This window comes from Emydura macquarii, unplaced genomic scaffold, assembly GCF_026122565.2.
Source record: "Emydura macquarii macquarii isolate MOO-44397 ecotype Brisbane River unplaced genomic scaffold, CSIRO-AGI_Emac_v2 contig_968, whole genome shotgun sequence".
NCBI lineage: Eukaryota > Metazoa > Chordata > Testudines > Chelidae > Emydura > Emydura macquarii.
The window spans coordinates 13,808,758-13,818,171 of record NW_027131105.1 but is presented as its reverse complement, the minus strand read 5'-3'; the positions used below and the strand labels follow the sequence as shown (position 1 = coordinate 13,818,171).

General features: G+C 45.3%; 1 long non-coding RNA gene across 1 annotated transcript; it reads left to right on the top strand.

Moving 5' to 3' along the window:
- Positions 1 to 2,047: 2,047 nt before the first annotated feature.
- On the top strand, positions 2,048 to 6,758 carry LOC137150516 (uncharacterized). The gene is made up of 2 exons (XR_010918995.1): positions 2,048 to 2,097; positions 6,548 to 6,758. It is a non-coding gene; the product is annotated as an uncharacterized lncRNA (long non-coding RNA).
- Positions 6,759 to 9,414: the final 2,656 nt, after the last annotated feature.

Sequence of the window (9,414 nt, the reverse complement as noted above, 5' to 3'; positions counted from 1 at the left end):
CTGTGGTTCTAGCAGCATTACACAGTACCCAGATCCACTCCTGTGGTTAATGGTGCCCTCAGAAGAAACCCTTGGGTTGGATTTCTTTTGCCTTGTTGTCTGGCAGCCTAATCTCTTATTCTGTTCATTCTCTGTCTGGTACCTACTGGTGATTTGTCGTCTGCATCTGTTTTTGTTTTAATCCCAACAAAGGAGGGGAGTGCAAGTGCATATGGATTAAATGGGTTTGTCTATAAAAGCTGGAGAAGCTAGGCTGTTTAGCTCATTGTCTCAAATACAGTAGGTTCCTGGGGATAGAAGGTGTGTGTATTGGGGTATACAAACGCCACACTGGGCAACAAGGAGTTAACAAGCTAATGTGATCTCAGGTAGCCCTGCCCCATCACACCTGTGAGTGATGTCAGACTTGGAGAGAAGAGATTAAGAGGGAGAAACCCAGCTTTGTTGCTAGCAGATAAGGAAGGAGAGCAGGTCTTCAGCAGCTGAAGAGAAGGCTGGCTGAAGGTAGTTACTCTGTGATTCACCAGTGCTTTATGCTCCCTCCCTCCTTGCAGGCAGGTGGGCGGGCCTGCCTGACCAACCAACCCACCCTGACTCACTTTGAGTGGACTTATGTGGTTCAATTTACAGCCATAGACTGTTGGAGGAGGGAGAGTCCTAATGCAACTTCGGGATAGTTCATTTGTGTTGATTTCTCCTTTTTCTGTTCATTGACGTTCCTGGAAGGGGTGGACTACGGGGGGCCCAGCCAGAGGGAACTGGAACTGGAGTGAGAAAACCAAATGACCATCACAGAGCAGCAGCCTGGTTGAGTGCTGCGGCCCTGCCCAGAGCCTTACAGGTGCCCTGGGGAAGGAGCTTGAATGACAAGGGATTTACAGGGAATATTCCTACAAGCTGTTCTGCTCTGTGCAATTTCCAAACATCAGAGTGGGATTACTTTCATCCACCTTCCATGGACATACATACCTTCTGCAGGCAGTAATGGAAGTTACATACAATATATGGGTAGGATATATGTCAGGAATAAGGGTTGGTGGAGAAGAAACTCCTTAAGGGATCACAGATACACATAGAAACAGGAAAAATGGAGAAAAATGGCAAAGGCAGAGAAACAAAGATCGCCTTTTCATGCAAATGTCTAACGCATATGAGAAGGAAATAATAATCCTGGGCAATTCTCCAATGCCTTCCATCCAGCGACTTCTGAGCATTTCATGAACATTAAGGAATGACTCCTTACCTGCCAGTGTGAAGGCAGTATATACCCATTTTGCTGATTGGATAAAATGAGGTTGCAGACAGTCTGAGTAAAATTTTCAAGTATCTAAGAGGCTTTTAAGTCAAAGTCCCATTTTCAAACATTTTCAAAGCTATTTAGGCACCCAAGTCTCATTGAAACCAAAGGGAGGTAGGCACTGATGGGTGTATAAACCCCACACTGGTTAACAAAAGGTTAGCTGAAGTTTCAGAGCTCAGTTAGCTTACTTGATTGCACCTGGAGGATGTGGTAGGCACAAATAGTTACCAGACCCAGCTGGGGAGGAACTGGATCTTCTTCATAAGGAGTGAGCTTAGAGTGATAGGAAGAGACCCAGGAGAGAAGTTGTTTAGGTTCCTGGCCGCTGTTGCTGTAAAAGGAACCGTAAGGAAGCTCCAAGAGTGGGGCTGGTTCTGTGATGGGCCCTGAAATAGGGGTAGGGCTCCAGGGAGCTAATCCTGAGGGCCAGTGTTCTGGAAGAGGAAAAGAGAGCTGGGGAGAATCCAGAAGGACTGAAAGCTCGAGCCCATAATGGCTTTAGTTGTTTGGGGTGATTTGAGGTTTGCTGGGGAGAAGCCTTGGAACCAACTATGCTGAAAGAAGAGTGGGGTTGAAGATGAGCCCAGGAGTGGTGGAAGATGCTGTACTGGTGATTAGTATTGTGGAGGACACTGTTTATTTGGGACACTGATCTCACTGACTATACGTGTCTGGTCTGAAGGGCTGAATCACTAAAAGAACCAGACTACTACAGGGCCTGAATGGCCATCAGAAGGCAGTGACTGAAGGGAATGTCCTGTAATACCGCGCCTAAGCATGATGGGTCTCGTCAGCTGGTGAGTCACTCTTTTACAGGCACTTAAATATCTTTTGAGGATCTGGGCCTTAGGCTCCTTAAGTCACTGAAGTGCTTTAGAAAACTTGAAACAAACTGAATCTGATTCCTGGTTGCTGGCTCTAACTGCTAGACCGCACTTCCTTTATAGATTCTGTACAGGATAGGAACTCAAGTGTTTCCAGGCTAAACATTTATGGAAGGTTTTTTTCATGAGGAATCAGCTGATCTTTAATGTTACTATATCCCAGAAGGCCCCCTTGTATAGAGACTCCCTTGTGACATTCTCCAAAGGACTAGCAACAGAGCTCCATAAGTGGCTGTATTCCACTTGGACTTACCCTTCAATCCAGGAGTAGCCCAGAAAGCAAGCGCTCTCCCCTCTCCAGCCCCCCAGTGATTATAACAAATGTCCATCATTTAGGTCTGATGCTCCATTGGGGGAACTCTCTCATCCCTGTCCCTGAGCTGGCAATGCCAACTATGAAAGCTTCATTACAGAGGTAAAACTAGCCCTGCTCCGCTTTCCGGTCTTTAGTGCCTGGGCCTCAACATCTTGAGCGAAAGGATCAGGCCAATTAAAAAAACCACCTTAAAACAACATAAAATTAACATAGCACTGCTTAGCTGGACGAAAAGCTGGCTAGCAGACCTGTCTCAAAATGTAATTGTACATGGGGAATCAGCATCAAGAGGGTGTGTTTCTAGTGGGTTCCCACAGGAAGTGGTTCTTGGCTCTGTGATATTTAACAATTTTATCAATGACCTGGAAGAAAACACAAATCATGGCTGATAAAGTTTGCAGATAACCCACAAATTGGGGGAGTGTAAACAATGAAAAGGACAGGTCACTGGTACAGAGTGATCTGGACTGCTCGGTAAGCTGGGCCCAAGCTAACAATATATGGTTTAATATATGTCTACATCTAAGAACAGAGAAAGTAGGCCATACTTACAGGATGGGGAACTTTATCCTGGGAAGCAGCGAGGCTGAAGAAGATTTGGGGATCCTGGTTGCTAATCAGCTGAAGAGGAGCTCCCAGTGCAATGCTGTGGTCAAAGGGGCTAATGCAATCATTGGATGCATGAATGGGAATGTTGAGTAGGAGTGAAAAAGTTATTTTACCTCCATGTTTGGGACTGCTGCTGAAATGCCATGTCCAGTTCTGGTGTCCACCGTTCAAAAAGGATATTGATAGATTGGAGCGGGTTCAGAGAAGAGCCATGAGAATATTAAAGGATTAGAAAAACTGCCTTATAGGATAGACTGAGTCTATTTATCTTACCAAAGAGAGCTAAGGGGTGACTAGATGAGTCTATAAGTACCTACCATGGGGAACAAATATTTAATAGGCTTGGCAGTCTAGCAGAGAAAGGTATGACATGATCCAATAGCTGGAAGATGAAACTAGACTAATTCAGACTGGAGATAAGAGATCATTTTTTAACAGTGAGGGTAATTAACCATTGGAACAATTGACCAAGGGTTGTGGTGGATTCTTCATCATTGGCAATTTTTAAATCAAGATTGGATGTTTTTCTAAAAGATCTGCTCTAGGAATTTTTGGGGGGAAGTTCTGTGGCCTGTGCTAGACAGGAGAGTCGACTAGCTGATCAGTGGTTCCTTCTGGCCTTGGAATCTAAGAACAAGCTCCGTGCCATTACACCAGAGAGACAGGCAGAGAGGTGGTCTCAATGAGCCTTGCTGACCTTTGACACGCATCAGAGCATCCTCTTGGATGACAGGCATTGAAATGGGCATGCCTGGCTGCTGGGGAAGAGGGCATAAACGGAGGAAAGGAGGTTGCCCTTTTATAGTTGATCCTGGTCCTTCGTATGGAGATGTGCACATCACAAAAACCACTGTCGTGTTTGTCTTCTCAGTGACCTCAGAGGAATGATAGCATGCATTATTTCCGTGCATACATTTTGTTCCAAGGACTTTAAATCTTCATTCAGAAGCCACTCTAACTTAGCAGTCAGACCTTTACTGTGCAGACTAAAGGGGAAAGGAGTGATAATAATTTGCACTCCTCTAGCAACTTGAAGTAATTCTGTCCAGGAGAAGCTAGGGCTGTTGAATGAAAACATATGGTCTGCAGGTCTACATTTCATCTTAAGCATAATTGTCAGCCTCCTTGTGCTGTGATTACCGGGCACAGCATAACGTCAGTTACTACAGGATCTCCATGGTCCTTTTAATATGTGTCTGGCGCTGACATGCAGACTGGCTTGCACCGGTTTCCTTGGAAGAGGGAAACTCCTATCCACAGTGAACATTGTTTCAAAAGCATGAGGATTTGAGTGTGTGGGTGTGAACCTTTTAATAAAGGCAGTGCTTTGGGGCTTTGACAGTGCAAGATTCAATCTCAAAGTGCTTTGTAAACCCTAAGTGAACGTCACACCAGGTGTGACACAAGTATAATCCCCATATCACAAAAGACTAAACTTGGACACAGAGATTATGTCTGCACTGCAGCTGGGAGCGTGGCCATTGCAGCACAAGCTAGCCCTCCACCCTTGAACCTTGGGTGCAGACTTGGACTGGGGTAGCTAGCCTGAGCCCAGGCCCCGCTGTCCACACTGCTGTATTTAATGCGCAAGTTCGAGCAAAGCTAGTATGAGTCTGTCTGCCCAGGCCAGAAGGCTTAATTCCAGCTGCATTGTAGACATACCCAGGGAAGTTAGGATGTGTATGTCTAGCCCATGGTCACGTCTCATCTGCCCTATAATTACAAGTGTTTTAGGGCACAAACGTGCTCTAATGCAGTTGGATTTTTTTGCCTGTGCAGTTGGGACCAAATCACACCATAGTCATGTTAAGAAATTTGTAATAGGGTGCTCTGCCCCCTTTTAAGGAGTGGTGGGGACTGGGAACAGCCAACCCCTGTTCCATCGTATGACCCTTTTAAGACAACAGGTATTCCACAGAGCAACAGAAAAGCCAGGAACTGGGGGGTGGGGAGGAGATGTTTATCAGGTAGCTACCTCCTGACCATGATAAAAAAAACCAGCTGTTAGGTGATTGCCAAGAGGAGAGAAGGCAGATAGCTGGAAGAGAATTTCAGGGGAGCATTGTGTACAAAGGAAGCGTCCCTGGGGTGGGAACCCAGAACTAGAAGAGTGATTGGTGGGCTACAGAAGCCTGCCTGAATTACAGCCCATCCCTCAGAAGGAGGGTGTGGGGCCCTGGAACCAAGGGGAAGAAGTGTGTGAATCCAAGGACCAAGGGAAGCTCCATGGACCAAGGTGGGAACCCAGGTACTAGTGAGCAGGGGAAGCCTGCCTGAATCATGGCACAGCCCCATGAAGGAGGGCTGTGGAGTCTCTCAACCAAGGGGAACAGTTGTGAGTCCAGTGATCAGGGCAGGCGGAGAGCTGGGAGACAGACTCTAGAGAGGCCACAGGCTGCAGCGGCACTGGCAGAGCTCCCTGGCTCAGAGAAAACTGGAGGGGAAGCAGGAAACTGAAGCCCTGGAACAAGGGTGAATTGGACGCCACAAGAGGGAAGGGTTTGGGGCTGAAGGGCCAAAGAAGACTATATAAAAAAACTGAATACATTAGACCCCAGGAAGGGGAATGTTACTCTAAGAATTCTGGGCTGTGACTAACTTACTGGAGAACCAGAAAGGAACTTAAAACAGGGTGTCTGCAGGACCACCCGATGCCCTAAGGGAGTTTGCTCGGGGATGACATCCTGCCACAGAAATTGTGTGATGAGCCTGAAGGCTGGAAGCCCATTCCATTAACAATGTCATAAATTAAAAACTGTCATAAAACAGTGGTGGTGGGGGGATAATGCAAAGTGGCTGAATTTGCAATGTAAACAAAACCTTAGTGGCATAGCTGGAGATAGGCCTCGGGAATCCTGAGTCCAGTCCCCTGCTCCAACCCCCAGACAATGTTCTTAATGGATAAGTTCCTATGACCTCTTAAGGAAAGCACTGAAGATCCAAAATAACATTCCATGTGAATCAATGGGGGAAAAAGCCTGTTCTATGTTTTTTTCCCCACTACTTGGACTATTCTTGATTGCTGGAGCTGTCCCGAACACTGCAGCTGCTGCATGCTGTGGCACAGGGGGAGGATGGGAGGGTGGAGGACATAGATTGTATACAATCTATACATTTTGAAAAGAAGAAGGAAGAACGGTCACAGGTTGCAGTTTAGAAACCGCAGTATAAAAGGGATAACAGAAAAGGTTTTGAGCCCAGGAAAAGGTAATTCATAAATTTTATACCACACTCAGCGCCAGGAACTATCTGGAGGCTGATGGATCCCTCTCTGGTTCAGCATCACTGCTAGAATAACAAGCTTTCTGCTCTGCACCCTCAGGATGGGCTTTGGAAGCCAAAGAGGCTCCAAGCTTTCCCAAGAGGAAGAAAAGCTTTGGGTTTGGGCTATGGGTGTGCATAATCTAGTAAAATTTCCCCTCTTCTCCCACTTACCAGTTTGGATGGAGAATGGCAGGAGAACTGCAGCAGGTGGGCAAGAAAAGAACTGCTTCTCCCATTACTGTAGCACTTGTGCCTCATAGCCTGCACCTGCACAAATTGTGACCTGCATCTCCAGGACAGTTGTGGCTCTAATCCACAATCTGAAATTGCCGTTAACTGCTGTGTTATGCTGTGCTGTGGTACCTGCCCTCCGTAGTTTTCATGAGATTGAAAATGAAGCTGCTACATTTGATGCTTTCCTCCTACATTGTAAATGTCTGAGCTACTCCTACTAGCAAGAAATGTGTGCCCAACTTTTAGTGCAACTGTAGCAGTTCACCAGATTAAGAGCATGGCTGTACCTGTCCCCTGCCTGCCATTCCACTGGAGGTAAACTAACCTAGCATAGAACTTAAACTGCTCCAAACCCAGGTGTTCATGTCATCAGAGCAGCCCAAATGCCATCCTGGATTAAAGCATACAGAGAGAGGTTTATTGTGAAGCTCCATTAAAAAAGCCTGAAGTACCAGTTCCGGGACATGCACCTGGAGTTGGGGAAACATTGCTCTGCCTGACTTGCGCTATGGTGTCTGAAACATGTAGGTCTCAAGTTTTCAAAGATGGCTTTTAATTTTGCATCCCTCAGATTTTGAGTGTGCAATTTGGAACTGGAAGGTCAGGCCCAAGAAGTGCTAAGCACCTGCAACTCCTGTTGAAATGAATAGGAACTGTCTGGCTTGGCTGTTTAGACTAGAAATGTTTCGGGGCAGGAGTTGTCTCCTGTTACGTTTGTATCCAGTGCCTAGCATAAGAGAGCCCTAATCTTGGATGGGGGCTCAAGGTGCAATCATGATGCAACTTACATTTTAGCAATGTGTGCTTAACACCTCTGACAATCGGGCCAATCTGAGCACCCAAAAATCAAGGCATATAAAATTAGTGGATAGTTTTGAAAACGTTGGTGTAAACACATGGGCTTCCGTGCAATAGTTTGGAGGATAAAGTTCAGTCACCTTTATATTCTTAAAGCTTCTGGTTTTGTAGTTCCCCCTGTATCAAAACAATGTCCTCACTTTCCCAAGTGAGGCTGGAGGATTTTGTCATCTGATAATGTGGTATGGAATGGAAGCAGAATTGCTTTTATTATGAGTATCCAACAGAATCAAAAGATAACATGTTAATTGATAACTGATGTTTGCCACCAAAGATGGAACAATGAACACTGCAGAGAGTGTGTCTGTCAGTCAGGACTGAAGTGCAGCAGCAGAGCTGTGTGGTGGCGAAGCCCGCATTATTCCAAGAGCTAGCTGATGCTATTTGGGGGTGTGTGTGTGTGTGTGTGTGTGTGTCTTATTAACCTCATCCACTTCTGGAATGTTAGTGCTCCTCTTTGCATGGGGCTAGTAATTTGCTTGGAGATGCACAATTAAAATGTCAGATAATGCATAGACTCCTAGGCTATCAATCGGCTAAGGCGATATGGATGATTAAAGGAGCCCAAAGTGTCTATCTGTATCCGACTCCCCAGAACCAGCATGCAGCCAGCCAGTTTATCCCACTTAAATATATAGAAATGTTACATACAGACAGGAAAACATTTTGTTTGCTTGAAGCTCCTCAAAGTTAGATATGTGTGGTGCACAAGAGGGTGTTTTGAGTTGCAAAGGGGAGCTGAGAGTAACTAACAAGTTTATCACAGCAGGAAGTGGGAGAGGCATGGTTCTATATTTCTAAACGTTCCCTCTCCTATGAACTTCTCCAGTGACAAAGTATAAGCTGTACACACTGACAACAGGCTGTGAAGTTAATTAGTTTGGCATCAGCTTATCTGGAGTTGGTTTAAGACATTGTCTCCAGTCTGTTCTTTCTGTAAACCTGGATTATTTTTTCATGTTTGTGAAAAACTGAATAGAAAAACGTTTGGGATTTCCTGACAAAGGGATGTAAATGCACCTGGAGAAGTGTAAGAGAAGGAACATTTTGAGAAATTTAACACAGTATTTGTGATTGTCAAAGTGCTCACAGGGGCAAAGTCCTGCTTAAGTTTAAAATGAATAGTTAGCCACTGCTAGTAATGGCTTTAAACTTAAGGAAAAGTCAGTCTGAAGGTGGAATGAATAACATCACCATCTTAAGCCTTTTATGGAGTGCCTTTCAACCTGAAGGATCCCAATGAGTTTTGGGCAATATGTACAGGGGTCATTGTAGATGCATATTTGCCAAAAGAAAGCACTGTCTATTTTGCTGAGGTGTTAGGTCAGTTTCCATAAGGTGGGACTGAAGTACCACACCTGTGACCTCAGCAGCATAGCAGGTCCCTAAAGAAATGCTGTATACCTCTTTATATAGTGCCCTTCATGCAAATATAATACAATTCTTCACAGCTGAGTGGTGTGTATGTGCATACAAGCAATGGGGACTGGTGTATTTTCCTCTACCCTCTTTTCTGTAGAACTTTTTTCTCTGTTCTCTAATGCTGTTGAGGAGGGAATGGTTTGAGGTGGTATATTTATGGGCAGTTCTTTATTTTGTGATTTTTAATGTTTGGACTAGGAGCCAGAAGATGGGCACCTAAAATTATATTTTAGGAAACTGAAATAAAACAAATTCCACATTGATCTGATCCAGTATGGCTGTTCTTACGTGACCTATGTTCTATCCAGCCCAGTAGCCTGCCTTCTGAGAGTGGTCAGTGCCAGATACTTCAAGGGGGTGAACAGAACAGGGCAATTTATTGAGTGATCTACCCCCAGTTGTCCAGTCCCAGCTTTATCTAGGGACACCCAGAGCATGGGGTTGTGTCCCTGACCATCTTGGCTAATAGCCAAGCCTCCCTGAACTTATGTAATTCTTTTTTGAACCCAGTTCAAAACAGGGATATT